General features: G+C 37.2%; 1 long non-coding RNA gene across 1 annotated transcript; it reads left to right on the forward strand.

Moving 5' to 3' along the window:
* The first annotated feature begins 1,159 nt into the window (after positions 1–1,159).
* On the forward strand, positions 1,160–20,372 carry LOC132709373 (uncharacterized). Its single transcript, XR_009620339.2, has 3 exons — positions 1,160–1,234; positions 17,825–17,930; positions 19,166–20,372. It is a non-coding gene; the product is annotated as an uncharacterized LOC132709373 (long non-coding RNA).
* The last annotated feature ends 3,268 nt before the right edge of the window (positions 20,373–23,640 follow it).

Below are 23,640 nucleotides of genomic sequence, written 5' to 3' on the forward strand. Positions count from 1 at the left end.
TCCACTGGTGTTGTACAGGTGCACCACAAGAGGGAGAAATAGCTTCACACCATTTGGTTTGCAGTACTCTCAGAGGAAGTCACTTCATCCAGGATTTTCCTCCTCTGCTCCTCCACCGATCATGTCTGGGCAGATTCAGCATCAGTTCCAGCTCCCCATACAGAATGCCGCCAGCAGTTTCCCATCACCAAAATGGCAGTACCTATCTAACTATTCACAAACAATGAACTGCTAGGTGGGCAAGAACTAGGAACAAGAGACGGGAGCTCACCCCGTCCCGCAGAGCTAGACTCAAACCAACAGAGTGCTGGCAATTGCTCAGCACATCCAGCGCCATTAAGCCTCCACACCACTGCATCTCCCCCACAGTCACAAATCTAGTATCGTTCACTAATTCTTTCCATTTCTTATAATAAAGTCAAATAGCTTTGCTTTTTTGTTTAAAAAAAATTTGGTCATGTGTATGCAAAGAGACTCACTGAGTCACTCAGTGTCACTCTTTCTTAGGCACACTATGGATGCTACTTTGAGCTCCCAAATGAAAGGCAGGATATAAATCTAAGAAAGAACAAAAGGGTGTCTTAGAAAGCATTCTTTTTTTTCTAAGCTGATATTCATCAAACATTTGCCATTCTCATTCATTTTTGTATCTCCAAACTACCCAATCATTCTTTTCTGTATCGTTTCATTTTAATCCAACTATTCTAATTTCTTTTACTATTTTCCCTTTATACCATGTCCTTTTTTCTAAAGGCCAAAATTTGTAACTACTAACACCTGGTTATCCCATATTCAGAACCTCTCATCTTACCAACTACAAGTAAAAAAACACATATAATATATTCACTTACTCAGGACATGCCTCAAATTAAGGCAATTATTTTCAGCATTCTTACTCTATCATTACTTCAGTACTGCAAGCTTCATAAATGATGCAAACCAGAGATTGGTATGTATAACAAGTAAACTTTAAGAATTTATGACATGCCTTTCAGTATCAAACTCTAGAAGAGCATGCAATTTAAAACAATAATTCAATAAATGCAATGAGCTTATACACGTGGGTTATACAGCTAAATAAACACATGCAAAGAAAAGTAAAATGAATGCAACCAATGTATTAAAATGCACAACAGCACAACTCAATTTTCTTTTTCAGAGGTATCTACTGCTGCATGGCTCAGGACCAGGTTATCTTCGAGACCGCCTTCTGCTGCATAGCTCCCAGCGACCGGTAAGATCCCACAGAGTTGGTCTTGTCCGGGTCGCGTCAGCTAAACAATGCTGGCTGGTGGGTCCACGGGGGAGGGCCTTCTCTGTGGCTGCCCCAGCTCTCTGGAACCAGTTACCTCCTGAGGTCCAGATCATCTCCACCCTATTGGCCTTCCGAAAAGCGGTGAAGACCTGGCTTTTCCGGCAGGCCTGGGGCCACTGATCTCACTCTTGTGATCGGGCGAGATCCGGCCATGAATGGTGTGAATGAGTTTTTAATGTTTTTAATGTTTTTAATTTTTAAATGTTTTTTTATAATGATTTTTTAAAATGTTTTGTGAGCCGCCCTGAGTCTTCAGAGAGGGGCGGCATATAAATTGAATTAATTAAATTAAATTAAATACTGAAAGATATTGTTAGTGTTGGTGAACTGCTTTGGCTTTCTCTCTATATGGCATCAACTACTAAAAATGTCTTCTTCCCAACAGACCAGTACAATATTTTGCTTACAGGTAGTCTACGACTTACAACAGTTCATTTAGTGATTGTTCAAACTTACAATGGCACTGAAAAAACTGCCTTATGACCATTTTTCACACTTACGTCCATTGCAGCATTCCTATGATCATGTGATTAAAATTCAGGCACTTGGCAACTGATTTATATTTATGATGGTTGTAGCATCCCAGGATCATATGATCACCTTTTGAGAACTTCTGTTAAACAAAGTCAATGGGAAGCCAGATTCACTTAACAACTATGTTACTAAGGTAACAACCGCAGTGATTCACTTAACAACTGTGGCAAGCAAGGTCATAATATGGCCAAACTTTGCGTCTCTTTGCATAATTAAGTGTCAGTAATGAACAAAATAAGGGGAAAAAGACAAGGAGTAGAAATTAGAAAGCGGATTAAGGAAAAACTGAGCATTAGATAATTTACAGATGAGAGGAAAACACTGGACTAATACAAACTTACCATGATTTCTTCATAATCTGATAAAAACACACATAAATTTAATGGCACAGATCCACACAGTTATAAAGGCTAAATGGGGATACTGTATATACATTGCTCAAAAAAATAAAGGGAACACAAGCAGAAGACATCCGAGATCTGAATGAATGAAATAGCCTTATTAAATACTTTGTTCATTACATACAGTAGTTTTGTGTTCCCTTTAGTTGTTTGAGCAGTGTATAAACTACTGTATGTAAAGAACAAAGTATTTAATAAGGCTATTTCATTCATTCAGATCTCGGATGTCTTCTGCTTGTGTTCCCTTTATTTTTTTGACCAGTATATTTTTATCACTGAAGCCTATTTGCTTCAGTAGAAGCATAGAAACATGGCTGTGATCATAGTCAAACTAAAAATATACCAATAAACCAGTAATGGGTTTCAATTTAGTTTGCTACTGGTTTGGTCATGCATGCGTGCGCAGAAGCATCCGGGCAGGTGGGCGGAGCCTCCTGCCGCTGCCGCTACCAGTTTGCCTGATCTGGGGTGAACCGGTAGCAACCCACTACTGCAATTAACCTTAGGCGTCATATAACATTCCCATTCTATGATTTATTATTCTTTTAATTCTTTATTTATTATTTATCTTCTCTTAATCTGATAGCCTATTGTGAAAAGTAAACTTAAATTAATTCTAGATTTAAAAAATGGAATATTATGTTTGTTTGTTTATTTATCTTTGAAAGTGCTTCTTATTGTTGATGTCAATCTCTATGTTATGTTCTAATAGCACATTGTACGTTCTGATATGGGTCAGGTTAGTTGCCCTAGACTATGTGTAATTAATAATAATATTTATATTTTAAAGGATCAATATCAGTACTTGACCTCAACGTACAATATAAGCTATTACTACATCACTAAATATGAAATGAACTATAATACATCTGAGAGACAAACCACTTATATCGAACCCAGTTAATACAGACGATGATATTTTATTATACCAAATAAAAGCAGTGTGGTTCCATTTAAATACTACAAATAAATGAATGGTATATTGAAAGATTTTTCCATCTTTAATTTACTGAAAGCACTGAGGAGGTTAATCAGTGCCCTCAGTATGCATTACCTTCCTGAAGAAGAAAAGCAAATGTTTATGAGTGAAGCTCCTATGCAAGCTAAACTTAGAATAAAAATAGTATATTAATGTAGTCCTTTAATACAGGCTTTGGAAACATTGATAGTGAACCCACAGAATATTCAAAACCACCATTTTCCTCAAGGCTAAAAGATAACCTTTTGACTTACAGAATTTTTCCCATATGTACTAACATAAAGCATGTGTGCTTTTATTGACTAGACAAGAAATACTTATCAGAAGTTTTTCATTAGTTAAAAAATTAAACTAAACAAGTAAAAATCAGAATTACGTTCAGCTGATATTTTAGTTCTTACTGTGTGGACAAAGACAACAGTACATGGTAGGCCAACTTGGGGGGGGGGGCATAGACCACTACAACTGTCCATTGTAAATCTTCTTTGACTGTTTATGTCAGTGTTCCAGAAAACCCAACTCCGAGTAAAGACGCAGAAGCAAGCATTTTCCAAAGTTCTAGAATAGGTAAACTGGCACATCTGGGAAAACCCGAATCTGAAAAGCCCGGGTTTTCCCTCAGTAAGTCAAAACCCCCAAAACCATCCCTTCACTCCTCAGTCGATCACATGATCCAATCAACGACCGTCCCATCTCGTCTCAGCCCCCTGACCACTCCTTCTCCAGATGTTGGACCGCCCTGACCTTGACCGACAGGAAGAATGCTATTATGTCTACTAACAACCTCCTCTCCTTAATCCCCCCTCCTACTTTCCCACACATGAGAAGGTGGCAACGTTGAAGCTTCTGGCCTAATACGGTTTCCAAAGCTGACAGTTTATACATTTTCATCAATATACAGAGTGACTCAGTGGTGGGTTTCATTTACCTTTGCTACCGGTTTGCTCACGCACGCGCAGAGCATATTTGATGACGTTCAGGCGAGTGGGCGGAGTCTCCTGCCGCCACTGCTACTGGTTCACCCAAACCGGGGCAAACCGGTAGCAATCCACCACTGACTTTTGAAAAGGAAAAATTATTCTATATCATTATAATGTATTCATTGGTTTCCATTATTTCATTGCAATTGTAATTCCATTACTTCTATTGGCTCCACTGTGTTTAAATTCAACATTTTTGGCATGAGGTGTTTTAAACCAGCACAGGCAGTTCCAAAACATAGTCTATAGAGAAACAGACGGAAACTAACTCAGAATCATATTAATGTTCCTGAATAGTTGAAAAATGATTGACATCCCATTCCTAATGTCAAGCAAATGTTTGAATCCTGAACACATTCCCCATGATATGAGAACAAGAGAAGAAATTAGGGATCATCACCTCACCTGTGAAGCCATTTCCTCTTGCTTCTGAGACGAGGCTTTCTTCTGCTACAGAGTTGTTATGCAAGAATAAAGAAGCAAATACTATTAAAAAGTGAAATGAGGATTTATGGATTGAAAAACATGAGAATTTAATAAGGGATTGAAAGGATTTCTGGAAGATATAATAGGGAGTGGGACAATGGCTTTGTCAATATCTGTTGATGAGAAGATCAAAAGCAATTTTTTTTAGCTTTAGTTTATTTCCTATAACTTTTTCTTTTCTTTTTTCTTTCTTTTCTACCTTTTTCTTTAGATTTGTCTTTTACTTAATGAAAAATGTTCAATAAATATAAATAAATAAAGAAGCAAATACCACTAAATCACCAGTATGATAAACCCCCCCCCCCCAAAAGCTTCATTTTTGGGGAATGGAAAGCTTACCAAAAAAATAAATAAATAAAATGGAATACCCGCTTTGCAAGCTGGCAATAATTGTTGTTGTTAGTAACGAAGTCGTGTCCGACCCATCACGACCCCATCGACAACGTTCCTCTGGGCCTTCCTGTCCTCTACCATCTCTGGAGTCCATTTAAACTCATGCCTACTGCTTCAGGGACTCCATCCAGCCACCTCGTTCTCTGTTGTCCTCTTCTTCTTTTGCCCTCAATCTTTTCCAGCATTAGGCTCTTCTCCAGTGAGTCCTTCCATCTCATTAAGTGGCCAAAGTATTTGAGTTTCATCTTCAGGATCTGGTCTTCTAAAGAGCAGCCAGGGTTGTTCTCCTCTAGGACTGACCGGTTTGATCGCCTTGCACTCCAAGGGACTCGCAGGAGTCTTCTCCAGCACAATAGTTCAAAGGCCTCAATTCTTGGGCGCTCAGTCTTTCTTATGGTCCAACTTTCACAGCCATACATTGCAACTGGGAAAACCATAGCCTTGACTATACACACTTTTGTTGGCGGAGTGTATATATATTGTATATATTTTTAAAAAATCTATGCAGAGCTTGCTATTAATATTAATAAAATTAAAAAAAGCAAAAAGGGGTTTTGGAGGACCTATAGTTTTTACCTAATATTATTCATCCACCAAGTAAAACAAGAAATAATCTGCTTGGTTTGCAGACTCTATTATGTATGTCTCATTGCAAAGTTTGCCCTTGAATCTCTTGTCTGCACAGCCCTACTAAGGAGAGAATGGTAAGGTTAGATGATAATAAATTTAAAGCACTTCTGGTGCAGAATTGTGGCAGGTTGGTGATGCTCTTCAAAGGACTGGAGAAGTGTTGCAGCTAAGAGCATCAGCTGGAAAAGAGATTTTGGATGGCAGAATCTCCCTGGATCAAAAGGAGATCACGAGATAAACTACATGCATTCTGGATGTTCCTTGCTAGGCTAAGCTGCAAAAATGGAAAGATGGCTTGGGAGTTGAGCAGCTCAGAATCCCAGGATTCCATCTATGCTTACAACTGTTGTGTAGCCTATAAGGACATTAAAATCTGCCTTCTTCATTTCTTAATCACTTTTGGAAGTAATTTATCTAGGAGCTCAGAGAGATTTCTTCAGTGGTAGAGAGAGCATTCCTTGCAGTCAGTCAATTCTTCTTTTGGAATTACAGAGCAAAAAGCTTAATAAAGAGAAGGTTTATGAAAGTTTTAAACATTTCTTTACCCGTTATTTCTATTATTTTTACTTTTAATGAAAGTGCTTTGGTATAAATTTGTACTGACCAGACCTTCCTTGGAATGCTTTTTGTTTATTGTTAAAGATTGCATCTAACTGGCAGACTCTACATAACAAAAGATATAGTAATGAACTAGACTGTGATGTTTTGTTGCCATAGAGACATGGCATGTGTTTTGGTTTGAAGTTAAGAAGAGCCATTACATTGAAAGTATTAAAGTACAGAAAGATAAAAAGGATAAAAAAAGGCTTGCCTATCCTTTTTGCCAGCTTGAGTTACTTTCACTTTTGGATTATAATATACAATGGCAACTATGAGGAAAAATGGGAAGAGAGGCTAGAAGATGTCACTAGAGCAACAGGAAGAAAAATAGTTACAACAGATTTGCTTAAGAAATTATTTGAACAAATGGGAAATAAATGGGAAAAAGGAATAAATGAAAGACTTGTAAAATTGAGAGAGTGAAAGAAGATATTAAAAAGATGGAAAGTTCTATAAAGCAAACATCTGGAGATGTAAAACACATCAATGAGAAAGTGGAAATTTTAAATAGAAGTTATGAATAGAGAATTAGAAAAAGAATTAGATGAAGTGGCCTTATAGGAACTGAGAGAAAAAGAATTTTGAAATTCAGAGCTGCCCAGATGTTTCAAACAACTATGTTGTGGAGATAGAAATTGATAAATTCTATAGGACAAACTCTAGATTTGCAAGAACAAAAAAATGGCCCATGGGGATATTTTGGTGCAGTTTTTTTTGCAAAAATACAAGGGGTCAAGCTTTGCAGCAGCATTTTAATGGAAGATTGAAAATGTGTAATAGAAATATAATCGCTTTGAAAGAGATTCTTATCAGAATTTTACATAAAAGAATATTATTTTGTACCTGAAAAATTAAAACAGAAAAATATTCTATTGCAATGGGATAATTGGAAAGTATGGTTTTTATTATTTTTAAGCAGCAGAACTTTAGACTGAATTTTGTTCAGAAGGCAAGAGAATTCTTAGAAACATTCAAAGGAGAAATGCAGAAGATACAAACAGAAAGCTCAGAGGAAATTGCACTGGCTGCAACAGGAACTAGAAAAACATAATACTAAATTAGGTGCTAAAGCAATTGATTTTATCTTACCTATGTATTTGTGATTTCTGTGGACCAGGACAGCACACAATTAAAATTAGAACTTGTAACTGATTGATGAACATGGCAGAAAGTTGATACCAATGGATTTGTGAGGCAGATATTAGGTAATAGATACTATCTAACTGGATATATAGCAGAAGATTGAAAGGGCAATGCCATTCAAATTTTGTTTTATTTGCTTGTTTGTGTTTTTTAAAAAAAGGAATTCCAGAAGATCCAGAAATTTGTAAACTAATGTACTAGCATGTGCTCTGGATAAACTGATAGAAAATGTTAAGAGTAAAATTATGCAACAGTACAAAACTAAAGGTTTATTGGAAAAGTGGACTCATCGTCTGCGAAGATAACATCTTTCATTTTTTTAAAAAGGAGTTTCAAAAGATCAACTGTAATGTTTGTTTATGCTTTCAAAAAAAATTTTTGGCAATACCATTCATGGAAGACTCCTGAGAAATCACAGCATAAAAGAAGCAATACTGTAGATATTGTCAAGAGCTGGATCACATCTATAGATTCTATCTAAAAAGTCATATCTCTAATGAGTGTGTACTCAGCAATAATATAAAAGAAGTTCTATAAGCATACAGCTAGGCATCAAAGGGCCTGTTGTTGTCTCTGGCTTCCAACTGGAATGGACAAGCTGCTTCATTTCAAATTGGTGACTGAGAAACAATTAATAGGCTCAGTGCAGCTGGAATAATAAGAGGATGTGAGACCTGGAGTGACAGACAGAGCCATCCATTTCTTAAATCTTCTTCCATCCTTCCTTTCTTAATGTCATGGGCAACCAGATGGCTTGCTTAACACAGGACAATCACTCAAGGCCAGTTTAAAGACAGGAATTCTTGAGAAAGAATGTTGCCCAGAAGTAATGTTCAGCACCTGGACAGCTCACTTGGCAGGAACATACTTCAGTTTGCCTACTTAATGGTATTGTAATTCTGTATACAGTAGTGGCCACAATTGTAGAAACCTTTTGGGAAAAGTGTGTTTTCTAAAACTAGCTAATGACACCACTTTTTTTTTTTTTGAGTAGTACCATAAAATTATATATCAATGGAAAGATAATTTAATCAAGAATGTAATGCAATACCTTTAATGAAGGATTTGCTATTAGAACAGCAGTTACAGTATAAAGAAGAAAAGTGAAACATGTAGAAAAAACAAGATATACAAAAATTATCATGTCAATTAATACTTAGTTGGGTAACCTTTAGCATGAATTACGGCCTTACAACGTCTTCCCATGGAGTGAACCAAGTCTTTTAGTTCTGCAGCTGTTATAATGTGAAACCAAGATTGAATGATTGCTTCTATTAACTGGGTTTTATTGCTGGGTCTCTTCTGACTAACAAGTTTCTTTAGTCGGCTCCATAGATTTTCTATTGGGTTAAGGTCTGGGCTATTCCCAGGCCATTCTAGCAGTGGAATATGATTATCTTGAAACTCCAAAAAAAGGGGGGGGGAGTGTTATTAGACATCAAGCCTCAAAAATACACTTTTCCCAAAAGGTTTCCACAATTTTGGTCACTACTGTACAGATTTCATGAGAATCAATGATATTTCTGGTAAAGTATTAACTGGACATCCTTTGTAACAAATGAGGCAGTAATGAACCTCTCTGAATTTCTGGAATCTTTCTTACCTTTATTTGTGTGTGTGCCAGCCAGGAATATGTGGGTAGTTTAGGATGTCTTGGGCATATATGTATATTTCTGACCAACTCTCCACTCCCTTCAAAATTTATGCATTTATGTTTACATGTCAATAATAATTAAACAGGAACATATTCATCTACAGCACAAGAAGAGAAATGCTCCAAGTTTCCAATAAACAGTTGAGTAGTTTTCTTCTCACAGAAACTATCCTGAGAACAGCCCTGAAGTGAGGCAAGGCTGTCCATTCTTCTCCAAGTTCTGAAGTAGCAGATAATCAATGTTAACAGCCCAAATTGGAAATAGTAGCATCTTAAGCCAGCATTTTTTTCATGTTATGCCTCAGACAAAATTACTCAGGGTGGGGGAAGAGGGGGGAAAGAATGTTAAGTTACAAGAGAATCAGTTTGGCTTTCAAAGAATAAGTGTAGCCCCAAGTGAAAAACCTGACATAAATTCAGCAAGATGGCAAAATAAACAATGCCTGCTATTCTGAAGTTTCAGAGGGTATTCATCATTGTCAAGACTTTCTGTACAGTATAACCATTACAGCACTTCAGAAAAGTGGCAGGTCATCTCAGTTTTTCTATATTTCTATATCTTCGGGTTATCCTTTTCAGACTTGGGGGAAGGGAGCCAACAGTACACAGAGAGAAAGCTAAAGCATTTATTCCTCTCTTTGAAAAGCAACTTTTCCCCCTTAAATCTGATGTCTTAAAATAGGAAAATATTGATACTTACAGGACAGCAGGAAGGAGGTAATGTCAATCTTAGCAACACCAAATAGGAAAGTGTATCTTTTTGCCTCCCCCTCCCCCAAAATACTGGTCCTTTGTCCTCATTAAAGGATTAGAATTACCTGATATATTTCAGCTCTTTTCCCAGGTAACATAACAAATCAACCATTATTTGAGTAAGGAAATTGCTGAGGAGTGGTCGAATTAATCTTTTGCTGCTGGAAATGCAAGTAATATAAAGATATGTTGTCAATAAATAAAATATAAATAGCTTCACCAATGAGTGAATAGTCAAATTCACCAGAATTATCAAGAACCGTAGACCTTGAGAGAGATGCCTAAAGTAAAATCACTTTAATTTTGATAGGATGGGGAACTCTAGAGAGGATTTAAATATTTTTGGAGAAATGTTAAGGGCCAACAGGGGAGGAGCAGACTAAAATTCCTTGGAGAGAGAGAAAGAGACAGAGATGATTGATTTCCAAAGTCAATAAATGTTCAATAAAACCCATCTTAGCTAGTCCCCACCTAATATTTTATATTGTGAGAGGATATGAAACAGAATTTCTAAGGGAGAACTTCAACCAAAGGTAAGTTGATTGGAAACAGACAATTCGTAAGTCACTTGGAACCACACAATTTAAAGGGACCTTTCTCAAACTAGCACTAACCAAATATATGGGACTTCGTCTCCAATAAACTCATGTTAGCACAGCCAACATCTAAGATTCATGGGATTTGAAATTCCTTATATATAAAGAGTACCAAGTCACTGAGTCATCTTTCAGTACCACCTTCCTCACATGGTTGATGTTGCGGTAATAAAATTGGACAAGACCATTCTATATGTATTATCTTGAGTTGCTAGAAGAAACACAAGATATACTTCAAATAAATGGAATTAAACAAAATTTGATTTAATATCTATGGTGCAGATAGGTACGTAGAGTTTACCTAAAACTTTTTGCTTTTTTCTGAATAAAAGCATCTGCTGAAAGGCAACCTCAGTCCTTCTCCTTTCTAATGTGGCACTAATGAAGTGGTGTTGCAATTCATTCTTGATTGTATCACCAGTGAGATTCAGGTTATTGGAAACTGTGCAATTGAGTGAGGTTGGAAAAATCATTATTCCCTTCTGTATATTAATATTGATAATAGAATTCTCTTATTATTTGGGTTATCACTCCCATGCTATTTTCCCTGCTGCATAAATACTTTGCACCAATTAACTTGAAATATGTATGCTCTCTCTATAGCTGCTGATACAGTTCTATTAAAAAAAAAACAAGTATCAACATTAGAGCAGTTGCACCACCAAACTCTTGCATTGAGAAAAGCACCTGTAACAAAATGAATGCACACATCTAAAGACGAATAAACAAAGATATCTATAGCTCCTACATCCAAATTGTTGGCATATTTTAGATCTGGACACAATTGTACAAGAGTCAATATATTGCATCATCAGTTCTTATACCCAAACATTTTTTATTTAATTAGGAAAAACACACCCATGTGCAACTTGTATTTGAATGTGTAATAACCATTAAAGGTTCTTGATCTGCAATGAATAACTTAAAAATTGTTTTAGGAAAATCTATTCTACTGCATTACGGCCAATTGATGCGGCCATCAATAATCCAGAAAATTTCTAAAAACCTTTTCTGGGGCAAGGAAATAGTACTGCTAGTCATTAAATCCCCCTATAATCTCCACCTAGTCTTCCACCAATACAAATTAGGACACAATGATCCCTGATGGTGTATAACATGTAGCTTTCCTTTTACCAAACTGAGTTAACATAATTATTTCTGATCCCTAGAAATAATCCACCCACTTTTTATCAGAAGTATCCCTTTTCTCTTTGCTTCACTAAAAATCTCCAATTCGTGTAATTGTGAATTGCCGTAGCTCAGTGTTTGTCAAACTTTACAACTTTCAAGACAAGTGGACCTCAGCTCCCAGAATTATCCAGCCAGCATGCTTCAAGTCTACACAATTTAAGGTTGCCAAGTTTGAAAAGCACTGCCCTAATTCATATATATCTTTCCTTTAACAGCTTTGCATTCATGGAAGGGCAATTTACATCTTGCACTAGAATATTATGTGAGATAAATTAAGCTCAGAAATCTCTTGTTCAATTTTTTGTACATGGCAAGACTGAGATTTGCTTCAAAAGCTATCCACTATGTAATCTTGTGTAAAAGTTTTTTTTTCAAGTTATTGCAGAATATAGCAGCTAGTTATTATTAGAGATAGATTATTATAGAGCCGAGAGCCTCGGTGGCGCAGTGGTTAGAGTGCAATACTGCAGGCTACTTCCGCTGTCGGCTCCCTGCAATTTGGCAATTCAAATCCCTCCAGGCTCAAGGTTGACTCAGCCTGCCATCCTTCCAAGGTGGGTAAAATGAGGAGCCAAATTGTTGGGGGCAATATGCTGACTCTGTAAGCTGCTTAGAGAGGGCTGTAAAGCGGTATATAAGTCTAAGTGCTATTGCTATTGCTATTATTATTTATTAAATGTTTATGCCACCCATCTCCCCTATAAGGTGCCTCTGGGTGGCTTACATATTATAAAAAGACAAATAGAAAAATAAATAAAATATTAAAGCTATGCAAATTTAAATGTTAAAACTATATATATAAAAAACCAGGACCAAGAGGCAGATGGCATGGGAATGAGATCTTCTTAGCTCATCAACCACCTCCAGTGGTGAACACTTCCTTGGGGCAATAAGCCAACCAGCAAAACCAAGTTTTAATACCCTTCTGGAAGGCCCAAAGGATGGAGCAGTTCTCACCTCTGGTGATAAAATGTTCCAAAGGGATGAGACCACAGCAGAAAAGTTTCTTCTCTTTGACCCCACCTGCCAGAATTCCTTAGCAAATGAATTCCATAGCAGGCCTCTTCCACTAGTGCAAATGGAATAGGCTTGTCCCATTGGGGAGAGATGGTTCCTTAGATAGCATGGATCCATGCAATATAGAGCTTTAAAGGTAACAACCAACACCTTGAATTGGATCTGAAGCAAACTGGCAACCAAGGCAGCTCACGCAACAGCAGAGTTATTTGTGCCATCCTAGAGGCTCACAGAATTATGTGTTCCACTGCATTCTGCATTAGCTATACCTTCTGAATACTGTGCAAGCTTAGTTATTCTCTTTATTTTCTGTGTGTTTCCAAGAGTGCGTCTATACAATGCATTCTTATGGAAACTTTGCTTAAGGTATTGGTAAAGATGAATGAATTGGCATACATAGACATATTGTGACTGCAGCTCCCAGAATTCCTAGCCAGGACTCCAAACACAGAATTTTGGAAATTTTCAAAACCTGTGAAGCATTCCTGGCTGAGGATGACCATGGTAAGCTGTTATAAATAATATTTACAGTGCGAATCTGTCTACCTTTTCAGGCATACAAGTACCAGTAAAATAAATCTAATCGTGGCACCACTAGTCCCATAAATTATATTATTCAAACATTAATCGCATGTCATAACACATATAACTCTTTCTGGTATTTGATCCCAGTTATTACAAACACAAACAGCATATTATAAGGCCATCTTTCCATTCAAATGACTTATTCATTGACACACTGAAACTCAATCTCATTTGAACTAATAGTTTGAAAGCTAAGCCATCAGTGTCAATTAGACCCTCAGTCACTGAATAATTACAGTGCAATTGGCAAGGGTTAATTACTACTATTGTAAATGAAATGCTATATGCAGGTCTGAGATGTGCTTGAATTGCCTGCTAAGGTAAGGGCTGAAACTGGCTCTTTTTCACGTATTCGAAATAATATATAAAGTCTGACAGTCCATCATTTCTGTGGAGACTAGAGATTTCTATTTTAGTTACCACTTCCTTCTAGTAACCAAGAAACAACAAGAACAGCAAAAACAACAACAGTAATAGTATCCATTTTAAAACCACGTAAATCCACTCTCCAATATGACTCAAATGAAGGCTTTTCTTGCTTGAATATGTTATCTCCATTTAAAAAACAACAACACAACAATATGTTCAAATGTTAGGAACAACATCCAGTCACTTAGGTGTGAGTAAAAATAAGATTAAGGTTTAAATCATTTGACAAATGTTTTCCAGGCAAATCCAAATGTCTCTGCTGCACAACACATCCTATGACAAATCATTTGTTGTTTTGGTAAGGTTGCTATAGAAATTAATTATTGCATTCTTTGGCAGCTGGCATTTCCCAATATACAGGAACAAGGAGGTAGTCTGAAAGCAGATATTTCCAGCGTCGAAAATGTGCTCCTAGAATTCTCCTTCTGTATGTGCCCATACTGCCACTTTGCTGGACTTTTTCCCATCAAAGTGAAGTGGGTGTGTAGAGACATGTGTGCAAACAGATAAGGTGTCAGGCACAAGGAAATAGGACAGGTCCAAAATGAGTACAAGTTTATTTCATGCTACGTCTAAACAAGAATCTGAACTACTAATGGTCAAAGCAAATTGGCGGTAGATAAGAGTCAATGGCATTCAAGGAGAGCTGATCTCTTGTGGACCTGAAGGGACTCCAAACTGATAACGTGCTTGGCCCCTCCCTTGGGTTCAGCACAGCCATCTTCAACACAAGGCTAGCTTCTGAAGCAACCAACGGAAGCCCTACAAAAACTACAGCTTCTCTAACAAGCTAAAAGGAAGTCCTTCATTGGTATTTGTCCAGCTCTACTGAATAGATATACCTCTACTTCTTCTCAATGTTTTGTTAAGGTTTAGGCCTTAATAAGTCTCCACAGACTTGGCCCAAAGGTTAGAAATTTCCAGTGCCTGTTCTTGGATATAATCCAATTGTTTCTTCCCTTTCTCCAGTCAATGAGAAAGCTGAATGTGAAGGTTTGGTACAATGACATCACAAACTATATAGGTACAGTTAGTTGTAACTTACGTAACTGATAACCTGCTGAATTCCATAGGATTAAGACACTTGATCTCAAGTTTTCTAAATGTTGATGACCCTGATCTTTTTTTGTGTGCGCAGAGGGGGTGGGGTGGCGGAGAGGAATAACAAATTAAAACAATATCATTTGGTGTGTAAAAGAGGCCAAATACTTTGAAAAAAAAATCATTGAAATCTTTAAAGTAAACTCCAACAATATCCATGTCATCAAAAGAAAGCCTTCTAAAATGAGTAAATTTGTCAATTTCAGCTTCTTTCTCTGTACAAGTTATACATTCATAAGTATACTTTGTCTGATTTCCACATAAGTTTTTTTTAAAGTTTACAGTTAAATTTCAACATGTTACTTCGAACATTTATTCCAATATACATATTTTGGTCACATTTATTTAAAAGATTTGTATGGCTGTTCATCTTAAACACTTATTCTTGCCTAATGTATTTATGTTTTTGACAATTCTAAAACACAAAAAAACCCCAAACACTTGTACATTATTTTCAAGGATCTAAGGATCTTGGGCAATTCTTTTGCATAAATAATTTTCTTCATTTTTTAAAAAATGTTTATTTGTTTTTGTTTTTGTTTTTTTGTAAAATTCAGAAAATCATGCTCTCAAGATAACTAGGTTTCTGTTTGGGTCAGAATTTGCTTGAATGCAAACTTGATTTATCTCCCTCCTCCCACGCTTTCTAAATACATTCTTAATGAGAATGAAATGCTCTCTAGTAGTTGTATAGGGAGGTTGTCTGTTTTGGGGGGGATACTGCCCAAGATGTAAATGGGTTTTCTTTCCGAAGGTCCTTTTTGCCCACAATTGCAACAAAGATTATATTTCAGAGAAAGGGTGGAGGACATACAACAGAAGCCATTGCAATAGCTTTTGGTGGAGGTCAGGTCAAGGATGATGTTAATCTTTTCCATAACCTGTTCACTGCATACTAGGCAATTCATTATGATGATGTGATCGGTCTCATTTAAGCACTAAGCACTAACCTGGGAGATTTAGTTAACAAAAATTTGCTGAACATTGTGGACAAAAATATGACCAGCTGACAGACAGTCAGCATCTTTCCATGTGTGTGGCATGGTGTAGCTGACTGACTCTTCTCAACAGAACAAGAGAAATATATCTCTTTTATTAATGTAGTGGAGGATTTATAGGCAGAATTGCTTTTCTCACCACTAAATAGCTTGAATCTCTTCATAAGCAAATCTACCATTTCAGAATCACAAGTGCTCCATCTAGTGGTCCACCATTTTCTTTACCAGCCTTTCAGTCTGCTTTAAATGTTTTAAAATGATTCTTCATTAAATCGCTTTGTTTGTTTGTTTAATAAAAAGCAATCTTTATTTTACATTTTTACAGAGCTTCAGGAAAAATACAGTTTACCCCTTCATCTTTCATATTATCATTAAAATGTCTTATGTTTCCTATTTCACGTGCTTTATTTGACCAATAGGAACTATATTTACCGCCTCACAAAACAGCCTAAAACATTACCTACACAATTATGGAAGTTTAATATTCAACTATAGGATAGATTACAACAATTAGCATTCAAACTATTCAAATGTGAACAAACCAACCATTTTGTCCCTCTGCTTTTGCCTAATTTCCAGTTAATCTAAAACACGGAGTAAATCTCCCTCCCTCCCTCCCTCCCTCCCTCCCTCCCTCCCTCTCTCTCTCTCTCACACACACGCACACACACACAAACACAGAGACAAGGTACAAAGGGAAGCACACGCTGCTGCAATTTTACATGGATCAGAATGGCAGGAAATAAAACTAGCTTTGTGTAGTATAAAATATAGAGAAATGCATGCAGTGGGTTTCTGCATGCATGTGTATTTATCAAATCAAATTCTTAAAACTGCCTGACTCCATAACAAGTACAGAAGAAGACAGTTTGCTGACCAGAGACACACATCCGATTCAGTCATAACGGAGTGTTGGTTGAATCAGCCAATGGTAGTTTGTAAAATAATTAAATCCAAGCAATAGTATTTGCACAAAATAATTTCTGAGTAAAAAAGAATCTGTTGTTTCTTTTTCCCAGCAACTTTTATGGAGAAAAATGGATATGCTAAAGGATCACATATACTAGGACCATCAGTTATTCTGTCCTTGGAGAAGCCATCAGTTGGGCATAAGAGTATTGTTCTAGCTAGTGAATATGTGCCCATTTCTGATTCCTTCTCCCTTGCTTGCCTTCTCTTTCTCTGGCTTGTCAGTAAAACAGTCATTTTGGCATGTAGTCCTATAAAGACTGTCTGCCATTTGGGTCTGGTGTCAGCTCATCTCTCTCTCCCCCCTCCCTCCCCCCTCTCTCCCTCCCTCCCTCTCTTTCTCTCTTAGAAAATGTTCTTTGGCCTTACCATACTTCAGTCTGTTTCTCTTTCCCCCTATAGATTTGTCTATTTTTATAAAACTGGATTCTAATTTTAGTTTGCCTCTTCTGTTCACTCTTAATCAAAATACTTTTTTCCCCCTGCACCCAACATATACAAATGCTGGATGGGAAACTATGCTCCAATCCGTTTAAATCGCTAATGTTTGTAGTAAAAACACTGCCCTGTTCACCAAGGATCCAGCACCAGGGTGCATCCACCAAGGATTTGGGATAGTTTTCATTTATAGTTTGCAAAGGAAAAACAAAGAACATACTATCAACATCTATCAATTCTAAGAACGTACAAGTCTAGGATTACATAATTTCATAATTGATGACAGACATTAAAAATAACTATCCAGAAGGAAGGAAGTGTCAGAAGCTAGAGATTTAACTCCAAAGTGCAGAACTGAGAACTTTGGTTTTATTTCTCCTTTGCAAAGTAATCTCAGCCAACCATCAGCGAATAAAAAGACTTTGTGGCATTTGACTGCTGGTCAGATTTGTCTGTGTAACGATGTCAAGGGAGGACAAATGAAGTCAACTGAGATCAAAGGACTGACCTCATGATCTCAGCTGCTTAGATGGTGTCACTCAATTCCTCAAGTTTATCAAAAGCTGGATTGCTTCTTCCTATGGTTAGAAATAGTTAGGAAGATGTTTTATCTTAGCCCTCTATTCCCACAGAAACCACTGGCAGATGAATAGACTACAAAATGTCCTGATGAATGCAGCTTAGAAAAACGTGGTCTACTACTGAATATTTCAGATTACATCAATCCCTTCTGGCTAGGTAAGGCTAAAATAGGAAAGAGAATATTATGGGACCTGAGAGAATTAACAAGAACGTTAACCTTTCTGGTTTCTTTTTCTTTGAGAAGTTATCCTGTCTTGCCATTATACAATGCTATTTCAAACAAGTTTTTCCTTCTTACAAATGTATACTAGTATTTTACTTTTTGGTTGCCAAAATGGAGCAGTATTACGAAAAGAACTGTGAATATTCTCCAGAAATATTCTCAGACACAAATTCTATTAATAACTTATATATCTTATATTCAGTACAATTCCCCTCCCCCACATAAAATGAAAGAAATGCCTATTCATATAGCAGAAGCTTCAGCAGTTGTGGTAGTTATATTACAAACAGAAAATTAATAGCTGTTGACAACATTATTATAACAAGACATTCATGTAATTTTTTTAAATATATAAAAATATTAATTTCTTATTATCTGCAATGCTTAGTGCTATATTTTAATGTACATGTCATAAGTAAAATTGTGTGATAATCCTGCTGATTTATCAGCACAGGTTCTCTTAATATAACTGCGACAAATATATAATAATACAATAGCCTTATGCTGTTGCAATTCCGAATATCTCATTCAATATTCACACAAGACTGGATAATTTGTTTTTAAAGGGTGGGGGGGTTTGATCACCTAAACTGTGGCCTGCCACAAAGTTGCATAATATATTTAGATGACATAAAACCCTAAGTAAACAAGTACAGCATAACCCTAATTGGTTTTGTTAGAGAAGATCTGCCAATGTGCAATTCATGTTAAGAAGTCTGGTAAATATATGAACGTGCAGTTATTGTAACTCCCTTATCAAACGAGGTCCCAGGAGTGGAACTAGAGAGGGAAAAAAGCTTCACCAGTTACACTGATAAGCTTCCTAAGTGAATGAACAATGAAATTTTGAGCAGGAGACAGCTTACCCTGATTTAGTCCAATTAAGTTCAGTAGGATTAGAGCCATCTAAGGTGTCTGAGAATTACTCTAGAGATCCTCCCTGGGCTCACTTGAAAGGGTCAAGTAATGCAAGCTGTTTTAAAGACATTATCAAAACAGACATTTCCATTTCTGAAAAGTTCATTTTCTCCAAATTTCAAAAAGTCTGCCTTAGCAATGCACGGAAATCTTTTCAATATGTCAGGTGCCAAGATCTGCTGATGAGACAAAAAAAAAAAAAAAAAAGTACATTTTTTTTCTACTTTAAATGATGATTTTTGCCTTTCAGAAATCAAATGGAACGTGGAGAACTTGAAAGATATTGATTTACTGACAGTTGTTGAAAAGAGCAGCCAAAGTTGGAAAGGCTTTGTTTATTTCCATTACTATTGGATGCCCTGTTTTTATTTGTCTTTCATGAATTCAGATGACAATCTTCAAGCATTTGAATACGCATTTGCTGTTTTATTTCCTGTTAGTCCAGTGCGGAGGGCCAAAGTCTGAGTTACCTCATCAAATGTTTATATCCAACTTGGAAGTGTTTGCAAGGAAAAATAAACTGATGTCTTTAGATAGGATGGAAAATAATCCCTGCCCTTCTACCATCCGATTCTGCCTTGCAAATGCTTTCTTCTCACTTCTGCATTCTGAATGTAACTCACCTGTGGAGCCACACAAACCCCATGAATTTACCCATGACCAGTCTGTAGCTTGCGGGACCATCCCCCCAGTCATGAAACATGTAGTACCAAACTTTCAGGCCATTTTTTTTCCTTTCCAAAGGATCCTAAAGAGCAATAATAGCTGCCCAGAGGCATCCATTCGTAAGGCACCCATTCTTTCCTTTAAAAATACACCCCCCCATAACTTCCAATAACTTGGTCTTCCGGATGCGCTTCAAGGTGTTGGTTACCACCTTTAAAGTGCTCCATGGCTTAGGACCTGGCTATCTACAAGACCGCATTCTGCCACCGATTCCCTCCCACCGACCGATACGCTCCCACAGAGAGGGCCTCCTCAGGGTGCCGTCAGCCAAACAATGTAGACTGGTGACCCCCAGGGGGAGAGCCTTCTCTGTGGGGGGCCCTGCCCTCTGGAATGAATTACCCCCGGACATACGAAGGATCCCCGACTTCCGCGCCTTCCGTCATGCAATGAAGACCCTGTTATTCCAGCAAGCCGCTCTGATGGGATAAATGATTTTAATTTGGTTTTAATGGGGTTTTAAAATTGGTTTTAAAATGAGAGTTTTAAATCCAGCCTATGATTTAATTATTTTAATCTGCTTTTAAATTCTATTTTGTACATTGTTTTTATTATGGCTGTTCCCTGCCCTGAGTCCTTCGGGAGAAGGGCGGTATATAAATTAAATAAAATAAATAAAATAAATAAATAATAACTGGTCCCCAAATTTGGAGTCAGTCACTCCAACGATGTCATAATGTTGCTGGCAGCACTTCCGAATCCTTTTTTTAAACAAAAAAGAAAAAGAAAAAGGGAAGGATTCCAGTTATAAGAACATTTTGTATCATTGTGTAGAAATGCTACCTAAGCACAATTTCACCGAGCACCTACAAAATCATTCTATTTTAAGTCCCAAAAGTGCTTTTTCAAGAGGCATCTGGACTTTCTGGTTTTTCTTTGAAGAGATGAAGAAGCTTCTTGGATAAAAAGCGAAACATCTTCAAAGAAAAAAGAGAAAGTCCAATTGCCTGTTGAAAAAGCACCCTTGGAGCAACCACGAATGGAATGACTGAGAATCTCCAGAAAGATTCAATTTTAAGGTTACTGTTCAGTTGCATCTGAGGATAAGTGCAACTGAACACAGTAGGGACTTATTCCTAAATAAACATACCTTGAATTGTTATTCTACAAAATGCTTCTTATATTCGGAAGTATTGATGAATGTATTCCTCTTGGTTACTTTTTCTCTGCTAATCTTCTCCCTGCCCTGAAGTTCTATTTTATTATATAGGCACCTTTCCCAATATTTATTCTATTTACTACCAATGATTTTTTCTTCAAGGAATTTATAGATGGGGATATTGTATGGTTTTTACCTCCCTATTCCAAGACTTGCAGGTGGGGAGGAGAAGGCCCAGGCAGAACATTTGGAAGCCTTGCTGAAATGTATGAAACTTTCTGTAGCCATATGGTATGTCCATATTGCAATATTTTATGAAATGGACACTTTTGCAACTGTGTTGCAATTTCATTAACAATTGTGCTTGCATTAAACTGGCTTTTTGTTCCACTGGATTGTCTGCATGCAAACACACAACAAAAAAATAACAGTATAATTTTTGAAAGTGGATCTATGCTACCTTTCTTTTGCTGCTTGGTCTGTTCTCCTCCCAAAATAATCCTAATCTTAATCCCATCTACTTCCTTGCCATCAAAACATTCAATTGCTTTGTCTTCTTGATTGAATGTCTATACCCTCTCCCCCCCAAGACCCCCCCCAAACAAAACAAATAGTTCCGTAACAAACAGATATATGGAACTATTTAGTTCCAGAAAGTTTCAGTGAATTCCTAAATGAACAAGAAGCTCCCAACTGTCCAAACAATATGACAATTGCAAATCTGCAAGTATATTTACTATCTATATGTTCATTAAAAAAAGAGACAAGAATGCATTATGTTACTATGTGGACCAGATTTAATGATAAACTTTATTGAGTAAATGCCATATGTGTGTGTGTGTGAAAATATTTCAAATATATATGAAGGTGAGTTGCAACTGATAGCAGCACAAGTTTACATGAGTTTAATGAAATGCTTAGTGAATGGTTCACCATATCCAGGGAGGACAGGTAGTGCCCCCTTGTGGTGTCAGAAAAGATAAATGGGTTGAAATGTGAACGTATCCCAATGAATCTTTACATTTGTTTCCTGTCAACCCAAATGATCTGCAGCAAACACTGGATGAATGACGCAGTAAAGAGACTGGATCTAAATATTAGTTTATCAGAGACTAAAACTCTGTGTTAAGTGATGGTAAAGGGTACAATCCTCGATTTACATTCAGATAACCAGTAAATGTTTCTCTGACACACACAACTTTCAGAATACTTTTTCTCTCCTCCCTTTTCTAAATCTCTCCCTTTACTTACAAATCCACATTAGTTCTGTATGACTACTAGCAGTTCTGGGCTACAAGAATCTGGATCAGGTTTTGCATTTCTTGGCTGCCATCTACTGGTCCTCCAGAATGGAGATGCACAGTATATGATAGTTCTAGCTTCTACATACGTTTTCTGAAAACTCCCACTGGACTGCAGTAGACACAGGAGAACACACCTCCTCCCCAAGACAGATTGAATAAAATTGTCTTTCTCTGAAATGCCCCTTCCCTTTCCACTGCCTGCCTTCCCTTGTGCATTTAGGGAAGAAGGCAAGAACAGTTGCTAACTAAGCCACTGAGAAAATGACATGTACAGAAATAGACTTTTCCGAAGTCCAGTGTTGCCACATGGGTCCAATTTGAGCAACAGTTTAGTCAGATGCTCATTCTTTGCTCACTATCAATATTAGGTTTGCTCTCAGAAACTGGGAAGATTGGAGATCAGGCAGTGGATTCTTAATACTTTTGGTTCTAGTAAGTCTCTGTTAAAGTGCACCATGATGTCCCTTAAGGCCACGGGCAATGTCTCTTTCTGCAGCAAGGCACTAGCAATTATCCAGATCCAGGAACCAACCATCTTCCCAGCTGCCCAAAGAGCCAGGAAGGGCAAAGATCCAGCCCGCTGATGAGAAAGCACCCTCTCCATCATCAGAGTAGGCCAAAATGCATCCCAGAGGACCTCACCAAACAAGGCATTACCCTAGGCTTTGCCCATGTAGTCACAACTCCAGTGAATCTGAGTGATCATATCAGTAAAGAACGAATCAGTGTCCAGGCCGGAATGAGAAGTTAGCCATCATAAACACATCTGCTGAGCAGCAACCGCTGATATATATAAGAAAATGCTTTTTATGGAGTAGCTCTGAATCTGCGCCTGAAACTATGCTGAAATCAGATTTATTTTTTTCTTTTTCCAGCGATGGTCCAGACATCACTTGTACTACTATATCTCCTAGATCCCTCAGTAAACCAAGAAACCATTCAGAATCTGAAGCCTTGGCATGGGATGGGATGGGACGGGACAGAACAGATTTTTCTGTCAACAGAGGGAAGAGTTTGGTGCAGTTTGAGAGCAGTTTTGAAGTATTTCCTTTTCCTGGAACTTCCTTGTCCTTACAATCATGTACTCAGCCATTTTGACAATGTCACATACATTTGGCAAATATTAAATCATCCCCCATTTCCAATTGACTATATTTATTAAAGAACCAAGGAATAAGTCAGATGCTTTAAGATTAAACTAAAACATGTAAGTATCTAAATCAAACTTACTAGGAATTTGAAACCTGACTAAAGCAGGTTTCATTTCATTTCTTAAATTTTTATACCGCCCTTCTCCCGAAGGACTCAGGGCGGTGTACAGCCATATTAAAACAAACATATACCATAAAACTTAAAAACAATTTAAAATATATAAAATTTGGCCCTTATATTAAAAACTACAATAGAGTCGCCCTGGGAATCCACAGCGGGAATGTTCTTGACTTTGCCAACAGCTCAAGGATAAAGGAAGACCTCATAGTTTCTTCAGGGATGGGTAATATTAACTTCCAGAAAAAGACTGAAAGGTACTATCTAATCAATATTTGGGATGTCATGGTGATGGTGATGTTCCTTCAGGTGATTTCTATTTATATT

Source organism: Pantherophis guttatus, chromosome 6, assembly GCF_059756535.1.
Source record: "Pantherophis guttatus breed Tessera chromosome 6, ASM5975653v1, whole genome shotgun sequence".
Taxonomy (NCBI): domain Eukaryota; kingdom Metazoa; phylum Chordata; class Lepidosauria; order Squamata; family Colubridae; genus Pantherophis; species Pantherophis guttatus.